Source organism: Saimiri boliviensis, chromosome 2, assembly GCF_048565385.1.
Source record: "Saimiri boliviensis isolate mSaiBol1 chromosome 2, mSaiBol1.pri, whole genome shotgun sequence".
Classification (NCBI taxonomy): domain Eukaryota; kingdom Metazoa; phylum Chordata; class Mammalia; order Primates; family Cebidae; genus Saimiri; species Saimiri boliviensis.
Genome location: NC_133450.1, coordinates 218368205 through 218391053, shown reverse-complemented (window position 1 = coordinate 218391053; position 22849 = coordinate 218368205). Strand labels below are relative to the sequence as shown.

General features: G+C 40.7%; 1 protein-coding gene across 7 annotated transcripts in view; it reads left to right on the top strand.

Moving 5' to 3' along the window:
* MAPKAP1 (MAPK associated protein 1) overlaps positions 1 to 22849 on the top strand; it is a 260780-nt gene that overhangs the window by 1759 nt on the left and 236172 nt on the right. Inside the window, exon 1 of one of the 7 annotated variants that reach the window (XM_074395346.1) lies at positions 7369 to 7470. The exons of the other annotated variants lie outside the window; for them this stretch is intronic. The gene's annotated coding sequence lies outside the window, so the exon portion shown is untranslated. Of the gene's footprint in view, positions 1 to 7368; positions 7471 to 22849 lie in introns of those variants that run through there. 7 annotated transcript variants of the gene reach the window in all.

Here is a 22849-nt window from a genome sequence, read left to right as displayed (position 1 = left end):
CTTCCCATGGCTCAGCTGAAGTTGGCTTCTCCCAACCAATTCCTGACAACTCCAGCTGGAAATGATTTTCATCTAGCATTCTATAAGCACTCGTTTTATCTACAATTATTTAATTTAGTAAATGTTTACTAAGTATGTATATATATGCCAGGTACCATGCTGGACAATGTAGAGATAAATAAGATTCAGTCCCTGCTTCCAGGGAGCTCAATGTAGTGAAACAGAGATAAGGGAAATTAACAATTCTAACACAGTGATAAGTACATTGTGTGAGAGTTCTTGTGACAGTGGTAGTCCAGGAGGGGAATGGGTTATTCACTTTTGAGGGATGGGATGTGGCCAGGTAATCCTTCATAATTTGAGGTAAACTAAACTTCGAGTATTTACTATGTATTGGGTATTATATAGGGGTTTCTATTGTTTAATCATTTTAACCTCAATTTACAGATTAGGAAGATTCAATAAATTGCACAGCTGGTACCAGACAGAGCCAGGATTCAAAGCCAGGTCTGTCTGGTGCCTAAATTTGTGCTTTTTCCATTACATGTCTTGCCTTTTTCTCACACACTCTCTCTCTTTATGCAAGTAAATATTGAAACAAAAAAGTATACAGGACGAAACATATGAATGTTAAAATGAATAGTACAGAAATCTTTTAAAGGCAAAGGCTGTGCTCTTCCAAGGCAAAGAGATGGCAGGTGGATTAGCTCAGCTTTGAATATGAGCAGAGAAGACAGTATAGAAAATAAGCATGGACTCTGGATTCAATTCCTGGTCCCTGTTCTTACTAGATATGTGACCTTTGACACATAACTCCAAGCATCATTTTCTGCAGCTGGGGATTGGGTTAGGGAATAATACCACATGGAGTGTTGTGAATATTGATTGAACTAATGGGGATAGAGGGCCTGGTACATGGTAAAGTCCCCCAAAATAAATAGCTAAAAGATACAAAGGTATAATGCTTGAGGCATGGTTTTACAGTGGTGAATTAGTTTACAGCCTGAGTCAAGCAAGTCATTGCTTCTTTTAGCAGGGTACAAGGATGGAAAGTTGCGGGGACAGTAGGGGTCAGAGTTAGTGAGGGCTGAGTACCAGGCAAGAGAGGTAAATTCCAGTTTCTGCTAAGAACTTTTCCAGTTAATAAACACTTTGAGGATCTATGATTCATTTCAGCAGTGCCAGGGAAAATGTTAGCCCTTGGGGATACAAAGAGAAATCAAGTTGGGTCCCATCCTGAGGTCATTGACATTCTAGTAGAGGAGATGTGTGTGGGGGGGTGAACTATAATAAAGTACTTCGGGTTCTAAGGTAGAAGTCCCCAGGAGGTCCCACAAAGCACTGCGAAGGGAACACTGATGATGCTAGGTAGTGAGTAGTTACTCTGCCAGCATGATGTTGAACGCTGTGTCTCATTTTTCTCTTGCATGAGAAGGTGTTATTAGCATCCTGATTTTGCCAATGATGAAACTGGGGCACAGAGACCTTAAATAACTTCCTTTAGTTGATGCTACTGGTGGAGCTGTAAGAAAGAGGGGATTATCTGCTAAACACTGGGATCTGCACTCTTCATTACTCCACCATTTTGCTTGTTCTTTGTGATGTGGATGGGGACCCTCTGGAAAGGCTTCAGAGAGAAACTTGCCCTTGAGCTGTAGCTTCAGTGTGCAGGTCACTGTGAGACAGGAGAGAGAATGAGGAATGGAGTGGTCTCTGCACTAAAGGAGCTCATAGCCTAATCTACTGAGATATTTTTCTTTCTTGGTGGGGGAGGTGGTTTTGCTTATTGGTCATATTTGAAGACTTCAGAAATTTTTGTGGTTGAGTGGATTTATGTGTTTTCGGCTAAGATAATTTGCTAGCAATCTGTTATTCTGATGTATAGGCCTTACTGTTAAGGGCACAGTCATAGATGTTAAATTATTATGTGACAAGGACTTCTGTCACATTACTTTTTTTTTTTTTTTTTTTTTTTAGACAGAGTCTTGCTTTATCACCCAGGGTGGAATGCAGTGGCACAATCTTGGCTCATTGCAACCTCTGCCTCCTGGGTTGAAGCGATTCTTGTGCCTCACCCTCCCAAGTAACTGGGTCTATAGGCAGGCACCACCATGCCTGGCCAATTTTTGTGTTTTTAGTAGAGACGGGGTTTTGTCATGTTGGCTGGGCTGGTCTAGAATTCTTGACCTCAAGTGATTCACCTGCCCTCGGGCTCTCAAAGTGCTAAGATTATAGGTGTGAGCCACCATGCATGGCCACATTACTTTTTTTTTTTTTTTTTTTTTTTTTTTTGTGACAGAGTTTTGCTCTTGTTACCCAGGCTGGAGTGCAATGGCGCGATCTCGGCTCACCGCAACCTCCGCCTCCTGGGTTCAAGCAATTCTCCTGCCTCAGCCTCCTGAGTAGCTAGGATTACAGGCACGTGCCACCATGCCCAGCTAATTTTTGTATTTTTGGTAGAGATGGGGTTTCACCATGTTGACCAGGATGGTCTCGATCTCTTGACCTCGTGATCCACCTGCCTCGGCCTCCCAAAGTGCTGGGATTACAGGCTTGAGCCACCGCGCCCGGCCGGCCACGTTACATTTTATCCCCATGGGAGGTGCCCTGACTTCGTTTCGGTGAGTTTGAAGTTTTTGTGAAGTTTGACTCAGAAGTCAGTGTATTTCAGCTTGTGTTCAATTTAAGAGGCTTAGTGGTTAAATATGTTACCTAAGGGTCACAGCTAGTGTGTGATAGAGCCACAAAAAACTGGCCAAAAAAGAGTAAACAAATCTTTATTAAATTACTATTAGTTCTGTTTGAGTGCCTCAGTAGTCCCCATTCTGACGCCTGTTGTGTAGTAGGACGAGTAGGCTAGGCCCTGGTGAACTGGTGGGCACAGATTCAAACTAAAGAGGGCAGTTACTGCTCAGCTCCACTTGTTGCCATGTGAGGAAGTGGGCCAGTGTCCTTGGATCTTTTGATTTTTTTGGGAAAACATGCTGGAAATCTGGATTTATATATATATTTTTAAATTTATTTAACTTTTAGAGACAGGGTACCATTCTGTCAGGCTGGAGTGCAATTTCATGGTAATAGCTCACTACAACCTTGAATTCCTGGGTTCAAGCGATTCTCCTGCCTCTGCCCCACAGGAGCTAGGACTATAGGTGCATGATACCATGTGTAGGTAGTTTTGTTTTTGTTTTTGTTTTTGAGACAGAGTCTTGCTCTTGTTGCCCAGGCTGGAGTGCAATGGCGCCATCTCGGCTCACTGCAGCCTCTGCCTCCCAGGTTCAAGCGATTCTCATGCCTTAGCCTCCTGAGTAGTTGAGATTACAGGCACCTGCCACCACGCCCAGCTAATTTTTGTGTTTTTAGTAGAGATGGGGTTTCACCATGTTGGCCAGGCTGGTCTCGAACTCCTGTCTTCAGACGATCCTCCTGGCTGTAATCCCAGCACTTTGGGAGGCCGAGGTGGGTGGGTCACCTGAGGTCAGGAGTTTGAGACCAGCCTGACCAACACGGTGAAACCCCATCTTTACTAAAAGTACAAAATTAGCCAGGCGTGGTGACACATACCTGTAATCTCAGCTACTTGGGAGGCTGAGGCAGGAGAATTGCTTGAACCTGGGAGGTGGAGGTTGGAATGAGCTGAGATCTCACCATTGCACTCCAGCCTGGGCAACAAGAGTGAAACTCTGTCTCAAAAAAAAAATAAAAATAAAAATAATAATAATAATCCTCCTGCCACGCTGCCACGGCCTCCCAAATTGTTGGGACTACAGGTGTGAGCCACTGCATATGGTACATTTAAATTTATTTAGCTTAAAATTTTACCATTAAAAAATTATGTTGAACAAAACATTTGCAGTCTGTGTGTAATTCTAGGCTGCCTGATTGTGAACTCCAACCCACCTGGCTGCTGAAATTTTGGTAATCGCTGTTCAGAGTAGGAAGTACAATACCATGTTTTGATTATTGATTAGAAATCTCGTGGTAAATTGCCAGTGTGAGGGAGCATTGTAGCTGCCACTGATATTTAACCACTCTTTTGGAAAGTGGCAAGGTGAATGCTTTTCTTGTATAATCAGGCTAATCAGGCGTCCCCACACTTTTTACACAGGGGGCCAGTTCACTGTCCCTCAGACCATTGGAGGGCCGCCACATACTGTGCTCCTCTCACTGACCACCAATGAAAGAGGTGCCCCTTCCTGAAGTGCAGCGGGGGGCGGGGGGGGGGCGGGAAAAATGGCCTCGGGGCCGCATGCAGCCCGTGGGCCGTAGTTTGGGGACGCCTGGCGCTAAACTATGAATTTGGCTGGCAAGATGACCTTACAAGACTTCTCTGTTTTGTGCTCTTAGCACTTTCACTGCTACCAGATTTCTTGTCTCTTGGCCCTCTCCACAATACTATGAAGTGGTAAATTTGTTAAATGTTCTTGTATACCTTATTTTCTTTAGTCCTGTGAGATAGGTAGTATTACAAAAGGGGTAGTTACCTCTTGAGATGAAGAAATTGGCACCCAGTGAAACACAGCTAAGTAGAAAGTGCAGTCGACTAGAGAGGGACTTGCATCCTAAATTTGCTGATACCACTAACAGCCTTTGGATTTTGGTCACGTCACTTACAAACCCTTGGATCCTTTTTCCTTTTTGGATAAATAATGAGGAGTGAAATTCAAGTCTTGCTGAAGTCTTTTCAAGATGCCAAGCTTTCTGTTTCTAATTGATATGTTTAAAGTCACACAACTGATTACTGGCAGACTCCAGTGGAGATGACTCACATCTAGAATGCTGCCCCTCCTCTCTTGCCGGCAGGTCAGGAACCACTACTCAGCCCTTCGCCTGTTCTTTATTCATTATTTCCTCAGGGAAAGGCCCTTGATGGGCCAGGTGCTCCCCCAGTGCTTGCAGTGCCTATTGACTATATATACTCGAGATTGAAAGGGGCATGGAGACACCCAGCATGGTGAGAGAAATATGGCCAGGGAGTTCCCAGTCTAAGAGTTTAATTTATTTTTATTTTAATACCCAGCTTCCAAAAGGTGAAAATTGAAGAAATATTGGTCTTCTTGATACTTGTTTTCATTCATACTCTATTGTGTAAGGAAATAACAAAGAATATAAAAATAAAGAGAATAAATCCTGAGCAGTCATTCAAAATTTATTAACTCTAGTTGGCAGCAGTCTAGATATATTGGGAAAATGGATTTAATATAGGCAACACAAAATTTGGACTGAAAGTAGAATACAGTTTTATGTAATTGAAAGTGAGAAAAATGGGAGAAACCACTTAAAAAACAAACCTGAAATTCTAGAAAGAACAAGAAGGTATTAGAATAACTATTGGAATTAAGTTAGAGTAATTGCTTGTGAAATAAGTGGAATATTATGTCACATTTATGCCTAAATATATGCAGTGTTAGAGTCATAACATCCTATACTTGAGTATACTTTCATGAATATACTTTTATTACTGATGCAAAGTGTACTGAATGTAAAACTTCAAGAAAATAACAGTTTTCAGTTCCCTATGGTCTCATTTTAAGGTACTATGTTATAAATAGTACCATTTCAGCAGAGAAATTGGCAGAAAATTGTTTGAAGGAATGGTTTTCTTTTGAAAATAGAGCAAATATTTAATCTGAACTTTATTTACTGACATAAAGGAGACTAACAAAGAACTGAAGTGCAGACTTCAGTCTTAAAGCAGTGTGACATGGGGTTTTGGGCAGAACCACTTGGATTTGATTATTGGGTTTGTCCATGATTAACTCTGTAAGCTGGACAGTCTGCAAAATGGAGACAGTAATGCCAATCCTGCATAGTCCTTGGTGAGGACTAAATGAAACAATGTATGTAAGTGCCTAGTAAGTACTCTGATGCTTCTGGATAGATGCAGATCCAGGTTGAGCATCCCTACTCAGAATACTCAAAATCTGGGCCATGTATGGTGGCTCATACCTGTAATCCCAGCACTTTCAGAGGCCAAGATGGGCAAATTGCTTGAGCTTGGGAGTTCAAGACCAGTCTGGGCAAAATAACGAGACCCTGTCTCTATAAAAAAAACTAAAAAATTAGCCAGGCATGTTGGTGCACACCTGTAGTTCCAGGCTGAGGTGGGAGGATTGCATGAGTCCAGGGGGTTGAGGCTGCAGTGAACTGTGATCGCACCACTGTACTCTAGCCTGGGCAATAGAGCAAGGCTGTCTCAACAAAAAAATTTTTTTTTCCAAAATCCAGAATGCTTCAAAATTCAAAACTTTTTGAATTGACATGATGCCACAAGTAGAAAATTTTACACCTGATCTCGTACAGGTTGCAGTTAAAACTTTATTTCATTCATAGAATTATTAAAAATATTGGCTGGGTGAGGTGGCTCATAACTTGTAATCCTGGGAGACCAAGGTGGGAGGATCGTTTGAGTTTAGGAAAGACCTCGTCTCTACTAAAAATCAAAACAACTGGCTGGGGAGGCCAAGGTGGACAGATCACGAGGTCAAGAGATCGAGACCATCCTGGCCAACATGGTGAAACCCCATCTCTACTAAAAATACAAAAATTAGCTGGGCGTGGTGGTGTGCACTTGTAGTCTCAGCTATTCAAGAGGCTGAGGCAGGAGAATCGCTTGAATCCGGGAGGCAGAAGTCTCAGTGAGTTGAGATTGTACCACTGCACTCCAGCCTGGCAACAGAGCGAGACACTGTCTCAAAAATAATTAATTAAAAAAATCAAAACAATTAGCTTGGCATGGTGGCGTGTGCAAAGAGCCCCAGCTACTTGGGAGGCTGAGGCAGGACAATTGTTTGACCCTGGAGGGGGCTGGGGGGAAGCAGTCAAGACTACAGCCAGCCATGATTGTGGTCCTACACTCCAGCCTGGATGACAGAGGGAGACCCTGCCTCAAAAAAGAAAAAAAAACAAAATTATATAAAATTGCTTTCAGGCTATGTTAGTGAAGTATATATGAAACATAAGTGAATTGCTTGTTTACACTTGGGTCTCATCCCCAAGATATCTCATGATATATATAAAAATATTCCGAAATTCAAAGAAAATTCAAAATCTGAAACACTTCTGGTCCCAAGCCTTTTAGATGAGGGTCACCCAACCTCTACCAGCATTCAGAGCATAAGGCATTCGAGATGTTAATGTAATATAATACGCAATGATTTGATGGAGTGGTTGTGAAAGAATGAGACTAATTTTCATGTCTGGATCATGAAATTTGTTAATTTTCAGATGTGTTTTGTAAATTAGTGCACCTACCTACTGTATTGAGAGGACGTCAGGATGCTGTTTTTAAGCTATTACATGAATTGATCTGCTGAGGAACAAGAAGCACTTCCAAGTATTTATATTATCCTTTTTTTTTTTTTTTAGATGGAGTCTCTTTTGCCCAGGCTGGAGTGCAATGGTGTGATCTCAGCTCACTGCAACCTCTGCCTCCTGGGTTCAAGCAATTCTCCTGCCTCAGCGTCCTGGGTAGCTGGAATTAGCCACCATGCCTGGCTAATTTTTTGTATTTTTTTTAGTTTAGTTTAGTTTTGTTTTTTTTGAGACGGAGTTTTGCTCTTGTTACCCAGGCTGGAGTGCAGTGGCGCAATCTCAGCTCACTGCAACCTCCACCTCCTGGGTTCAGTCAATTCTCCTGCTTCAGCCTCCTGAGAGGCTGGGATTACAGGCACACGCCACCATGCCCAGCTAATTTTTTGTATTTTTAGTAGAGACAGGGTTTCACCATGTTGACCAGGATGGTCTTGATCTCTTGACCTCGTGATCCACCCGCCTCAGCCTCCCAAAGTGCTGGGATTACAGGCTTGAGCCACTGCGCCCGGCCTAATTTTTTGTATTTTTAGAAGAAACAGGGTTTAACTATGTTGGTCAGGCTGGTCTCAAACTCCAGACCTCGTGATCCGCCCACCTCGGCCTCCCAGAGTGCTGGGATTATAGGCATGAGCTACCACGCCTGGCCTATATTATCTTTTTTGTGCCTATAACTGCCCTTTGTTAGAAAAGGGATGTTATATTATCCCTGTCCCCATTTTACAAATGCCAAAGCTGAAGCTTAGAGAAGTAATGTGATTATTATTATTATTATTATTATTATTTTTTTTTTTTGAGACAGAGTTTCACTCTTGTTACCCAGGCTGGAGTGCAATGGCCCGATCTCAGCTCACCGCAACTTCTGCCTCCTGGGTTCAGGCAATTCTCCTGTCTCAGCATCCTGAGTATCTGGGATTACAGGCACGCACAACTATGCCCAGCTAATTTTTTGTATTTTTAGTAGAGATGGGGTTTCACCTGTTGACCAGGATGGTCTCGATCTCTTGACCTTGTGATCCACCCGCCTTGGCCTCCCAAAGTGCTGGGATTACAGGCTTGAGCCACTGTGCCCAACAGTAATGTAATTATTAATAAAAATAAAAATATAGAGCTACCAGGCTTAGTGCTGTGGCTCACACCTGTAATCCCAGCACTTTGGGAGGCTGGGGTGGATGGATCACCTGAGGTCAGGAGTTTGAAATCAGCCTGGCCAATTGGCGAAACCTGGTCTCTACAAAAAACACAAAAATTAGCTGGGTGTGGTGGCATGTGCCTGTCGTCCCAGCTACTTGGGAGGCTGAGGCAGGAGACTCACTTGAACCTGGGAGGCAGAGGTTGCAGTGCACCATTGCACTCCAGCCTAGGCAACAAGAGCGAAACTCAATCTCAAAAAAAAAAAAAATATATATATATATATAGAGAGAGAGAGAGAGAATATATATAGAGAGAGAGAAAGAGAGAGAGAGCGAGAGCGAGCACACGCGTGCACGCGTGAGCATGAACACACAACCCACCAATAATGGCAAAACTAGGACTTCGCCTTTGTTTTAACTCAGAGCAATCAAAAGCACTATTACTTGTTTTTTTTAAACCACTTTTCCATGCTGCTCTAGATTTGAATATTGGGACTGGCCCTGTCTTGGGACTGTCATTGACTATGACCCTTTGCCTTATTCATTTAAACTTAATGTTTATAGAAAGCTGTTATTAATTATATTGTGAGAGTGTTTGATTACAGGAATGATGTTATGACATGAAGTTTAAGGGTATAGTAAAAAACCTAATACCCATTGATAATAAAGCTTGGTGGTACTGGGCGCAGTGGCTCATGCCTGTAATCCCAGCTTACTCAGGAGGCTGAGGCAGGTGAATAGCTTAAACCCAAGAGGCAGAGGCAGAGGTTGCAGTGTGCCGAGATCCTGCCATTGCACCTCCAGCCTGGGCAACAAGAGCAAAACTCTGTCTAAAAAAAAGATTAGCAGTAAGATGGCCACTCATACTGTTAGTAGGAATGTAAATTAGTAAAACTTTCCTGGAAAGCACTTTGGCAGTATTTATCACAAGCTTTTAAAAAAAGTCATGCATGCCTTTTGAGCTTGTAATTACATTTCTAGGAATCTTTAATAAAGAAATCAGAGGTTGAAAGATATTCATGTTCAAAGATGTTCACTGCAGCAGTATTATAGCAAAAATTAGAACCTTAATGTTCAATAAAAATTAGAGAAATCATGGAAAATTAATAGAATGGAAATAATATGCAGTCATCTTAGTTGTTTCAGAATTTTAGTGACATACTAATATGCTCACCATATAAGTGAAAAAAGGGTATGACTGTAAAGTGTGATCCCAATTATGTCAAACATGTATACAAAGAAAAGAAATAGGTGGTGAGATTATAGGACTTTATATTTTTCTCAGTTTTAGAAATGTTCTTTTTAATAATTTTTTTTTTTTTCTTTTTGAGACGGAGTTTTTGCTCTTGTTACCCAGGCTGGAGTGCAATGGCACGATCTCGGCTCACCGCAACCTCCGCCTCCTGGGTTCAAGCAATTCTCCTGCCTCAGCCTCCTCAGTAGCTGGGATTACAGGCATGTGCCACCATGCCCAGCTAATTTTTTTTGTATTTTTAGTAGAGACGGGGTTTCACCATGTTGACCAGGATAGTCTCGATCTGTCGACCTCGTGATCCACCCGTCTCGGCCTCCCAAAGTGCTGGGATTACAGGCTTGAGCCACCGCGCCCGGCCCTTTTTAATAATTTTTAAAGAAATCATAGTTCAAAATTGATATTAACAAATATGAGTGGAGCCCATGACCATTATTTTAACCAGTAGAGTTTTCACTAATGCAGGTGATTGCGAAGTTATAAATGGATTGTGTTTTCTTTTCTTTTTTTTTTTTTGAGACGGAGTTTCACTCTTGTTACCCAGGTTGGAGTGCAATGGTGTGGTCTTGGCTCACCGCAACCTCCGCCTCCTGGGTTCAGGCAATTCTCCTGCCTCAGCCTCCTGAGTAGCTGGGATTATAGGCACGTGCCACCATGCCCAGCTGATTTTTTTTTTTTTTTTTGTATTTTTAGTAGAGATGGGGTTTCACCATGTTGACTAGTATGGTCTTGATCTCTTGACCTTGTGATCCACCCGCCTCGGCTTCCCAAAGTGCTGGGATGACGGGCGTGAGCCACCGCGCCTGGCCTGGATTGTGTTTTCAAGTTAGTTTTCACCTCACTTATTTTGCACTCGGAACATGGTTTCATATGTAATGACATTAATGACGTTACTATTTCCAGGAAAGTCTTCTTTTCCCCCCAAAAGTCCTATTTAACACAGTATTCTGGAAGAAGAGTTGTATTCATAATGGTGGTATCATTGTCCCAGTGCCACCTCACCACTTCGGTTGCCACAGGGACAGTGAGTAGGCCTGTGATCTCCCTGTGTTTACTTTTAGAGGGAGTCCACTCCTATCTCTGTGGAGTTGAGGTTGGCCTTTGGTAGACAGCAATTGTGAGTTGAATGTTTATATATTGGGAAGTGATTTTTTGGTGTGTTAAAAAGGTAAACAGGCTTTTTGTTTTTGTTTTTAGGGTTTATTTGCACAAATGGCAATTCATGAATTGGGCAGCTTCAAATCAGAAGTGATTCAGGGGCTCCATCGAGGGAAAGTAAGCAGTGAGGCTTTTGTAGGAAGATTGTGGAAGTAAAACAGAGGAAAGATTTGATTGGTTATACAGTTGATCTCTACCACTGGAAAGTCTGCAGTTATATAATTATAAGTTTGTTGGCTGATTCTGACTAGCTAAGCTTAAGTTCTTGTTTTTTTCTATGTACATTTATAAGACATACCTCAAATTAAGTTTTGCTTATGTTTGCAAATCCAGCAAGGTTAAGGTAATTTATAAGACTAACTAGTTTTGTCTGCTCAGGGATTTTTCAGGCTAGGTTTGATTTTGTTGTTGTTGTTGTTTTGTTTTTGGTGTTTTTTGTTGTTGTTGTTTCTTTGTTTGTTTCCTTGTTTCCGTGAGACAGGGTTCTCGCTCTGTTGTCCAGGCTGGAGTGTAGTGGCATGATCACTGCAGCCTCAACTTCCTGTACTTGAGCCATCCTCCCACCTCAACCTCCCGAGTAGTTGGAGCTAGAGGCATGCACTACCATGCCCAACTATATTTTGTATTTTTAGTATGGATGGGATTTTACCGTGTTGCCCAGGCTGGTCTTGAACTCCTAAGCTCAAGGAATCTGTCTGTCTGGGCCTCCCAAAGTGTTGGGAGTATAGGCGTGAATTATTGCACCTGGCCAGGCCTGGTCTGTTTTAATTTAACAAATGTGAATCTCTGTCTCACTTTTTTTTTTTTTTTTTTTTTTGTGAGAAAAAGATTGAAGATTAAATTGTTTGGATTTTAATTTTTCTGATAGCAGTAGTTAGTAAAAATATGAGTGTTAAAATATTATGATGAATTGTTGCCTTTTCTCTTTTTGAATTATCATGTACTTTATAAATTGAAGTAGTTTCAGACCGAGTGCAGTGATTTACGCCTGTAATCCCAGCACTTTGGGAGGCTGAGGCAGGCAGATCACCTGAGGTCAGGAGTTTGAGACCAGCGTGACCAACATGGAGAAACCCCATCTCTACTAAAAATACAAAATTAGCCAGGTATGGTGGCACATGCCTGTAATCCCAGCTACTCGGGAGGCTGAGGCAGGAGAATCGCTTGAACTCGGGAGGCGGAGATTATGGTGAGCTGAGGTTGTGCTATCGCACTACAGCCTGGACAACAAGAGCAAAACTCTGTCTCAAAAAAAAAAAATTATTTTCAATGTGTACAGTTAAGTGTGATGGCCAGTTAGGTTTGTGTTTTTTCAAATGTGCATACTAATTCTCTTACGTACAATATAAGAAACATGCAAAAAAAATTACCAAAGTATTTGAGCATATTTAAATTAGGAAAATATCAGGCAAGATGTTTCTTTTGTAAACTACTTCTGTCCAAAGCATTCTGTATATTATCAGAATGAAAAATGACACCACTTTGTCATCTGTTCAAATTGATATTACACTCTTTGCAATGACAGCTGAAAAGGCCCACAGGTGCCATATAAAGAGGTGACCATGTTGTCATATTTCATTTCGGCATCCCTCTGCAAAGCCATAATTACCTAATTAGGTTGTTAATTAGGAGATTAGCATTTCACTATATTGATAGAATGCTCTTTACCGGCGTGGGGCGAGATACAGATTTGTCTGCCCTAATTTATAATCTCTGCCTGTTTTGTACTTATTTATTTGCTTAAGATGCTGGTATGGGGCAATTCAGTTTACCTGAGAAATAGTTTACAAGCTAATGAAGCTTTGATCACTGGATTAAAGTTGCTGAGTTAAAATATGGACACATCCCCAAAATTAAAATAAAAATTACAAGTTGGTATAACTTATATTATTGTTAACACAGGCAACAAACACAATAAGAATTCACATTGTTGGTATAGAAAAAATTCAAAATATAAAAACTTAAGTCTGAACCATGATAGAGATGTATGTATCCTAAAAGAGGCAAAGGAAATTATTTTAATTGTCTTCAATGACAGACCTCTGCCATTTATACTTGGGACTTCTGAGGATATGTTAAATGTTTTGAATGTATTTAAGAAACTGAAGCTTGGTTAATAACTTCAGAACAAATATATTCAGTCTTCATTTTAGACTTCCTTAGATAGTCATGCCTCAGGGTTTATTTCATTTGAACCTTCTGTCCATTAGTCCGTGCTTGAAACATTCTCTTCCCACAGTCTTTGCAGTGCTGAGTGCTTATGGAATTTGAAGTATTTCACAATAACCTTTACTTGGTGAGCTATTTGGAGTAAGCACAGTTTCTATAAAGTGTGTCTAACATTCTTTTGGGAGAGAGGGGCACGGGAAAAATGATTTCTATATATTTTTTCTGTAGTGTTTGTAATTTGCATTATACGTACTTTTCTGCCTTTTTTCGTTAAGGAAAGTAAGAGTTTCAGAACAATTTTAAGAGCATCATTCCCACTGAGGTAGTAGTTTAGCTTCTTTTGTTCGTATTGGTATTAGCATTCAAATTGTAGCAAATGCATGTGTGCTTTAAGTCCTTCTTCCCTACAGTTATGAAGAATTGCATTTGCTTTTTAGCTGTAATTTAAAAAAAAAAAACATTTTTTTTTGAAATGGAGTCTTTCTCCGTTTCCCAGGCTGGAGTGCAGTGGCGCCATCTTGGCTCACTGAAACCTCAGCCTCCTGGCTTCAAGCAGTTCTCCTGCCTCAGCCTCCCAAGTAGCTGGGATTACAGGTGTGTGCCGCCACGCCTGGCTAATTTTTGTATTTTAGTAGAGATGGAGTTTTACCACCTTGGCCAAGCTGGTCTTGAACTCCTGACCTCAGGTGATCTCCCCACCTTGGCTTCCCAAGGTGCTGGGATTACAAGCATGAGCCACCACTCCTTCAATTAGAAATGTAGGTTAGTTACCTTGAGAAAGGTCACTAAGGTATATGACAGTTCTCTTTTCCCCAGAGGAAAAGACTTGGAAACTCCCATTTTGGAGTTTGAGGAATTTGAGGAATCTGATGTCTATTTGATGTAATCAACTTATATTACAAATTAAATGTTTATGGTTTACTGTGGCCGAATCTGCTTAATAGGTACTTTGTTGGTGTCCTCATGTTGGAATCTCTTGAATTAGAAGAGATCTAGGATGTAGCATGGATTCTCGTCTTCCTGGGTTTCTATACCCTTTTTTTTTAATTGAGATATAATTTGCATACTATAAAATTAACCTCTCTAAAATGTACAATTTAATGGTTCTTAGGATATTCACAAAGTTGTATAACTGTCACTATTAACTAATTCCAGAACATTTTTGTCACTTCAAAAAGAAATCTCATATTCATTAGCAGTCAGCTTCTCACTTTTCCTTCTCCTGCTGCTGGCAACCATTAATCTACTTTCCGTCTCTGTGGATTTGCCTATTCTGTACCTTTCATCTACAAGGAATTACACAGTTTGTGGCCTTTGCTGTAGTATAATGCTTTCAAGGTTCATCTGTGTTGTAGCGTGGATTAGTGCTTCATTCCTTTTTATTGCCAAATAATATTCCATTGTATATCTATACCACATTTTGTTTGTCTGTTCATCAGTTGATGGACATTTGGGTTATTTCTGCCTTTTGGTTATTATGAATACTACTGTGAACGTTCGTATACAAATTTTCATGTGAACATATGTTTTTAGTTCTCTTGAGTATATTCCTAGGAATGGAGTTGGTGGGTCATGGTAATACTTTGTTTAACGTTTTGAGAAACTGCCAAGCTGTTTTCCAAAGCAGGTGCATTATTTTACATTTTCTCCAACAATGTATAAGGTCAGCCTCCTTTCAGCTTGTAGTCTCCTCAGGCTCTGCTCTGGGCTGGAAGCAACTCTAGGCTCTAGGAATTCCACAAGCCTTTTGTTTAAATAGGTGGGTAATTATCCATTTTTCTCTGTTCAACCAGGTTCATTCTACTAGCATATGTGTACCAGGCCATATATATTGGGCATTAGTGATAGGAAGTCAAATGTCCTTTCCTCTCAAGGACGTTGCAGTTGAGAAGTGGAACTTCTTACTAGGAAATGCGAGGTGAAGGGGAAAGCCAGTGAAGAAAATAATAGCTTATAAATTCATGAATTTATACAGCATGGATAGCTAACTTTAGGATCTAGCCAAAGATTGGCTTTTTTTTTCCAGCTTTTGTTTTTTCTTTTTTCTTCAGGCTACCCTTGAACTATTGCTGTTCCTTGGTTTTATCCCCACGTTACTATTCTTCTTACATATTTTCCCTGGGCAAAATTCACATCTGTGGATTTACCTGTCACTTACATGTTGATGTCTCCCAAGTCCGCCCAGACCTTTGTCCTGGGCTCTTAGGTTTGTGTTTTGATGGATCTCTGTTTGGGTAATGCATAGACGTCTGAAGCTCATGGTGTCTGAAACATAACTCCTCATCTCCCTACTACCTGATAATCTGTTTCTGCTTTTGAGTTTATGGTTTTATTTGTTGGCACTATCATGCAAGTCATAAACTTTTCCCTTCTTAATCTTCCACATCCACTCAGTTACCAGGTTTACCAGTTTTTGTCTCTTATTTTGTGACTATTTCTTGAATTCGTACAACCATCTTTCACTGCCTTCAGATTTCATCATCTCTGGGCTATAGTCACAGTTTTGTAACTAGTCTTCTATTTTGTCTATCACATCAATCTATACAGCTGTCAGAGAAGTCTCTCTATAAGCTAGTCAGCAGCTTTGAACTCCATGTAATTTTAGTTACTAAATACATGTTTTTCTGCTGTTTCTTGCTTCAGTGCCTTGTCTGATGCTGTGTCTCCAACCTCGAATGTTGCCTTTTGCCCTCGCTTCTACCCTTCCAATTTCTCATCTTTGAATATTCATCTTAGACCAGGGAATAATAGCATTAATAATAATAGTGAACAGTTGTAATTGTGCTTACCATGGGTCAGGCACTGAAGCATACAACATGTATTCATTCATTCAGTCCTCACAGCAATCCTATTAGGTAGGCACTGAACTTGCTCCCATTTACAGATGAGGAAATGGAGACACAGAAGGTGTTACTTTCTCAAGGTCCCACCATGAGTGGCCAGGTCCAGGTTTGAAGCCAGCCAGTCTGAAGATTTCTGTCAGCCTCTGCTACCCACCCTTTCTCAAATTCTGCCTTCCCTTGGCTTCCCCACTGCAAAGGATACTTATCTTTTATTTTGCAATAACTCACACATGGCCTGATGTTTTAAGCCTTTCTGAAATTTCTGATCAAGGAGCCAGCATTATAGATTATTTAATTGCTAGTTCTCTCTTTAACTGTTAAGGTGACTAAGTTGGAAATGACCACTTCCATTGTTGTGATTTTAGTCTTTGTGAAGACTTGTCTGAGTATTCAGTCTCATTTAGGTATTTTCTCTTTGTGTCTTCATAGTACATCGTATTTTTGAGATGGAGTTTTGCTCTTGTAGCCCAGGCTAGAGTACAATGGCCTGATGTAGGCTCACTGCAACCTCTGCCTTTTGGGTTCAAGCAATTCTCTTGCCTCAGCCTCCTGAGTAGCTGGGATTATAGTCGCCCACCACAATGCCCAGCTAATTTTATTTTATTTTATTTTTTTAGTAGAGATAGGGTTTCACCATGTTGGCCAGGCTGGTCTCGAACTTCTGACCTCAGGTGGTCTGTCCACCTCGACCTCCCAAAGTGCTGGGATTACAACCTGGAATTCTAGGTGTGGCAACCCACTGTGCATTTTTATAATCACATTTTTGTTTTCTGTTAATATTAGTTTATTTTTTCTCTTTTTTTAAAATACTATTTACCAACTGAAATAGTTTCTTTTATAACACTCTGAAGATAACTGTATTGTTTATCAAAATTAACTCTTGTAGTTATTGGAACCAGTTTCTAAACATACTAGGATTTAAAAACAAAAGATGGGCTGGGTGCAGTGGCTCAGGCCTATCATCTCAGCACTGTGGGAGGCCGAGGCGTGTGGATCACCTGAGGTCAGGAGTTTGAGACCAGCCTGGCCAACATGGTGATATCCTTTCTCTACTAAAAATACAAAACTAGTTGGGCATGATAGCATGCACCGGTCATGCTCCTGCACTCCAGCCTAACTTAGAAGGTTTGAACATAGATTTTAGTAGCAAAATTCTATAGTTTCAGAACAAACAAACTTCAGCCTGGACTTACAAGAATGAGATTTGTATTGGAGAAGGGCACATCTGAAATAAAGGAGTATCATTACCAAAGGCCAGGACATATTCAGTGTAGTCCTGGGAGCTGCATGATGGGGAGGGAAAGGGAAAAGAAAAGTGCATTTTAGAGAACCTTATGTATTATATGTGAAGGGGTGTAGGCTTGTTTTCCTTCACTATGCTGGATTCATTTTTTTTTTCCTGTGTAACAAATTACTACAAACTTGCCTCCTTAAAACGATATGAATTTATGATTTCACGGTGAGTCAGGAGTCATGGCTTCAGTGGAGTTTTGTGTTCATGCTCTCAAAGGGATGAAATTAAGGTGTCAGCTGGCTATAGCCTCTTCTGGAGGCTCACTAGGGAAAGATCTTCCAAGCTGTCTCAGGTTGGTGGTGGAATACGTTTGCTTGTGGTGATATGACTGAGATCCTCCTTTTCTTGCTAGCTGCTGGCCAGGACCATTTTGAACTCCTAGAGGCTGTCCTCAGGCCCTTGTCATGTATAGTTCTGTAACAGCTGTTTGCTTCTTCAAGGCCTCCAAGAAGATCTCTCTGGCTTAGAATTGTTCTCTTCAGTTGGCTAAGATGGAGTCTTATATAATGGAAAGTAATCAAGGAAGTGACTGTCCCATCACCTTTGCCACGTTTTATTGGCTAGAAGCAAGTCAGATTCCACCCACACTCAAGGGGAGGGGACAACAGAAAGGGGCAAGAATTTAGAATTCTATCTACCAGATCCACCTTCAGATTCATGAAGGCAGTGGCCAAGTCTTAATATTTTTGCTCAGCAATGTATCTTTGGTGCCCAGCACATAGTAAGTGCTTTATAAAGTTTGTCAAATGAATGAAATCAATGAATGAGTATTTGGTAGGCAGTTGAGTGCTATTTACAGCTTAAGCTCCTAAACCGGTATTTTCATGTTGAAAAACAGTCTAGTTCCTTAGGCATTATTTATATTTATATTCTTCACTCTAGGTAAAACTAATAAACATTTTGACCTGAGATCTTAAAACGTAAAATTGTTTATTTTCACATGTGTCAGTCAAATCTATTATGTCACAGACACAACACTCATTTGAAGAATAATTTAGGGGCTACATTGTACTGAACTGGCAGATTTCTTGTAACAGCTGGAAGTGTTGGCAGGTTTGAAGTTTTGGGGGTGGTGGGTGGTTAGGTTGTTTGAAGTTTCACAGCTATTGCTAGCACATAAACATCATTTCAAAACACTTTGAAAATACAGATTGTTTTATAATGGCTGAATAACAATATTTTATTCTAACTTGTACTTAAAAATGTATACTTTGGTATGGTTTATACTTAACAGTTCTTCAACCTTACAGGAAACATCTTTTGAGTAAAATTTAGATTTTTGAGTTGCCCATTGATAAAGTGCCATTTTATCTGTACAAAATGAGATTTCTGACACCAAAGTCTGTTTTTTAGTATATCCTTGCCGTTTAAACTGGGGTTAAGAGAGTCCTAGGATGTGCCAGGGTGTGTTGGAAGCTACAAAGTAACCATGGTACATTTTCCTGAAGTATCAATTTTAGTGGTATATTTGAAGGTAAACATGATTTTTTTTCTGTTAAAACAAACATAGGGAGGCCGGGCACGTTGGCTCAAGCCTGTAATCCCAGCACTTTGGGAGGTCGAGGCGGGTGGATCACGAGGTCAAGAGATCGAGACCATCCTGGTCAACATGGTGAAACCCCATCTCTACTAAAAATACTAAAAATTAGCTGGGCATGGTAGCGCGTGCCTGTAATCCCAGCTACACAGGAGGCTGAGGCAGGAGAATTGCTTGAACCCAGGAGGTGGAGGTTGCGGTGAGCCGAGATCGCGCCATTGCACTCCAGCCTGGGTAACAAGAGTGAAACTCCGTCTCAAAAAAAAAAAAAACCAAACATACGGAAGGGGGCACAGTGGCTCATGCCTGTAATCCCAGCACTTTGTGTGGCCAAAGTGGGAGGATCACTTGAGCCCAGGAGTTTGAGACTAGCCTGGGCAAGATGACGAGACTCTTGGCTCTACAAAAAATTTTTTGTAATTAGCTGGGTGTGGTGGTGCACGCCTGCAGTCCCAGGCTACGGTGGGAAGATCGCTTGAGCCCGGGAAGTCAAGTCTACAGTGAGCTGTGATCATACCACTGCACTCCAGCCTGAGTGACAGAGTGAGACCCTGTCTCTGTAAACAAACAAACAAACATATTTAGGTGCAGTGTAGTATAAAATAGAATACAGAATATGAATGAATTCTAAAAATTAATTTTTTACTTATGATATGTTACTGTAGGTGGCTCTTCTAGGTTGTCTCATACCTTGATTTATGGTCACTGTCCCCTCCCCTTCAGGTGTGTCCGTGGAGAGGTTTGAGAGTCACTCTGCCAGACTCCTTTTAACTGGATCTTGGCAGATGGTAAGATTCTGAGGCATTTCAGGTGGAGGTTGTGGCATAAGGGAAGAAAATCAGAGATCAGGGGTTCTTTGTCTGAGGGAAACATTTGATAGGAGAACAGACCTTGCCTCCTGGTAGGTTAGTGGGAGGCTGGTCTCTGATGACTTAATCACTCATAGGGGCCTCAGCAGGACAGCTGGAATGACAGAGATGGTGGAGCTTCTTTCTCCACATAGTCTTTTATCCCAGGCTTCTTCCCATAATGCAGAAGTGTTCCAGAGAAGGCCGGGGCAGAAGCTGCAAGTGCTCTTGAGGCCAAGGTTCAGAATTTCCACAACATTCCTTCCACTGTATTCTGTTGGTCAAAGCAAATCGCAATGTGAACACAGATTCAAGGGATGGGGAAATAGACCCCACCTCTTTATGGGAGGAGCTTCAAAAATTGTGATCTTAAAAAATCTACCTTGTCTCCTTGGGCAAGATATTTAACTCCTTCAAGCCTTAGTTTTATTTTTTTTAAGTCTATGTAAAATGAGGATTGTATTAATACCTACCTCCTGAAGTGGCTGTAAGGATTGAATATGTTGTTACATGAAAAGTGATTAGTGTATCTCATGGTAAGAGCTCAGTAAATGTCCAGTGTTAACTGTTTCACTTGTGTTTCTGCCTAATGAAAGCATAGCTATCCTTAAATACCTCTGCCTTCCTTTCTGAAGCCTTCTGTTATGTTCCTGGTGTCTCTTGGAAAACATACTGTCTTCATATCTCATTTGGTGGTGGGTTTATCTTGCTGTATGTTGCTCTTCCCTATGTATATGACAGAGCTCCTCTGCTGAAGTTTGTAAGTAAACATCTGGAGGGACAGGTCAGTATTTATATAATTTTTCATAGAGTAGTAAGATGATTTTGTGAATGAATCTCATTCAAAAGAAGATAACTCATTTCTGTTGTTTTAATCTAGTAAGCACTTTTAGTCAAAATATGGAAATAAAAATGTAAAAAGAAGAAACACACTCTCCGGTTACATGGTCTCACTATTTACTGCTGAATGAAGTTGGGCATATTCACATGGCGAAGATTTCAATTCCCTCAGGGGAAAAAAGCTCAATTTTTGCTAGTCTAAAAAATAAATGAAGGTTTAATTTAGAGTTAAATTGGAGAGAGTTGGAGAAAGATTTAAAAGCAGTAAAGTGTGTTTTATTTTAATGGTCATTTCAATTATTTTCAAATTCTAGGAGTTATGAATTCTGAACTTTAACTAGATCAAGGAATATTGAAATGTTAATAAAAAATGAAAAAAGGATCTGTTGGTTTTTATAAATGGAAGACATTATGTATAATAAAAAGCCTTTTTTCCCTCACTTGTAATCATTCCTTGTTGTGGAAAATAAATGTGAGTGTTCCTATGACACATTTAAGGACTCCTGTACAGGAATTAGGTTTAACTTGTTTAATGCTAATAGTATGAAGTCGGGGTACAGTGTGGAAAGGTTAAAAAAAAAAAAAAAACCACCAAACCTCACATCTGCTGTTACATGTTGTTAACTCCCTTAGCAGACATTAAATCATTTCAAGTACAATAATAGTGTAGGAGGTAAATTAACTAACCATTAACAGTCTTATAAATACACAATTAACATGCCAACATTTATATGGCACATTGATGGGGCAGCAGTAATTTTTGATTGGGAGTTTGCAGACCTTTGAGAAGCCTCAGGCTGTTGCCTATTCTGACAAGTTTTTACAGATTGCAGGTGAGAGGGTAGGAAGTCTGCTGAGCAGAGGAAGTGAGCAGGGAGTGTTTTGAAAAAGCACAGGAAGGGGAATTTCCTTCTAACCATTGGGTAGACTTGAGCATTGTAAGGCGTGTTGTGGCCTATCTTAGGTCCTTAGAGACTGAAGAAGTATAGGGCAGGCTTGTTTGCTCATAGTGAGTTATTTGAAGAAATAGAATATTTCAGGTATAGTATTGTAACTGAAGGTACATGAGTCACTAGGGATTTTAAAAAACATTCTTAGACCTAACTGGATATTTAAAGTAAACCCTTCCTCTGTGATTTCAGGTCAGCAACTAGATGATCGCTGAAGTTCTTTCTTGTGTGAAATTTTGTGACTTTTATGTTTTTGAACAACCATTACATGCACTGTTTCTTGCTGTTGTACAAGCACCGTTGTTAGTGGAGGGGAGCAAAGGGTTTATTCTACTGTGTAACACATTTGCTGTCTTAGTCTTTCACAGAGACCCATGGGAAAAATTTTCTCTCAGGTCTCAGAACCAAATAAGTACAATAGGCTTTTAAAAAACTGCATTCAGCTGGGCTCGGTGGCTCACACCTATAATCCCAGCACTTTGGGAGGCTGAGGCAGGGGGATTACCTGAGGTCAGGAGTTTGAGACCAGCCTGGCCAACATGGTGAAACCCCATATCTACTAAAAATACAATAATTAGCAGGGTGTGGTGACCCATGCCTGCAATCCCAGCCACTCAGGAGGCTGAGGCAGGCCAAGATCACACCACTGCACTCCAGCCTGGATGACAGAGTGAGACTCTGTCTCAAAAAAAAAAAAAAAAAAAAAAAAAATCTTGTTCATTATGACTATTATAACTTTGTCCCTCTTTGTTCCGAGAAGCCCTGTGGTGGAGTGGTTAAGATCTAAAGCTCTTGAATTTGATTCTTAGTTCTGAGTATTAGTTGTCTGGCTTTGGGCAAGTTTCTTAACATTTCATTGTCTCAGTTTTTTTCATAAGCCATTATAAATAAAGTTTGGACATGAGCATATGTAAAATTATCCAAAATTAAGACTTGATGCCCATCAAAACCTACTAAAAATTATTCCCATGTTCAGAGCATGTTCCTAGTCACCACTGGCAGGTTTCATGATAATGAACACAGACGGGTATGTAAAGTGAGAACAGTATCCAAAGCGCATCTGAAACCACCCTTAGCACTTAGTGGAAACTTAGTAAATATTTGTTGAATATTTATTCATTTGAAGTATAAAAGGAGACCCACCCAGTATATTAAAAATGCCTGTGTTGGCCTGGCGTAGTGGTTCATGCCTGTAATCCCAACGCTTTGGGAGCCCGAGGCTGATAGATTGCTTGAACCTAGGAGATAAGACCAGCTTGGGCAACATGGTAAAACCCCATTTCTACAAAAAATACAAAAAGTAGGCAGGCATGGTGGTGTGAGTCTATAGTCCTGGCTACTTTGGAGGCTGAGATGGGAGAATCGCCTGAGTGTGGGAAGTCGAGGCTGCTGTAAGCCGTGATCGTGCCTCTACACTTCAGCCAAGGCGATGGGAGTAAGATCCTGTCTCAAAAAAAAAAAAAATTGTTGTGTTGTTTTGAGATATCTCTTACTTTCCTCCTACTGTGCATGGA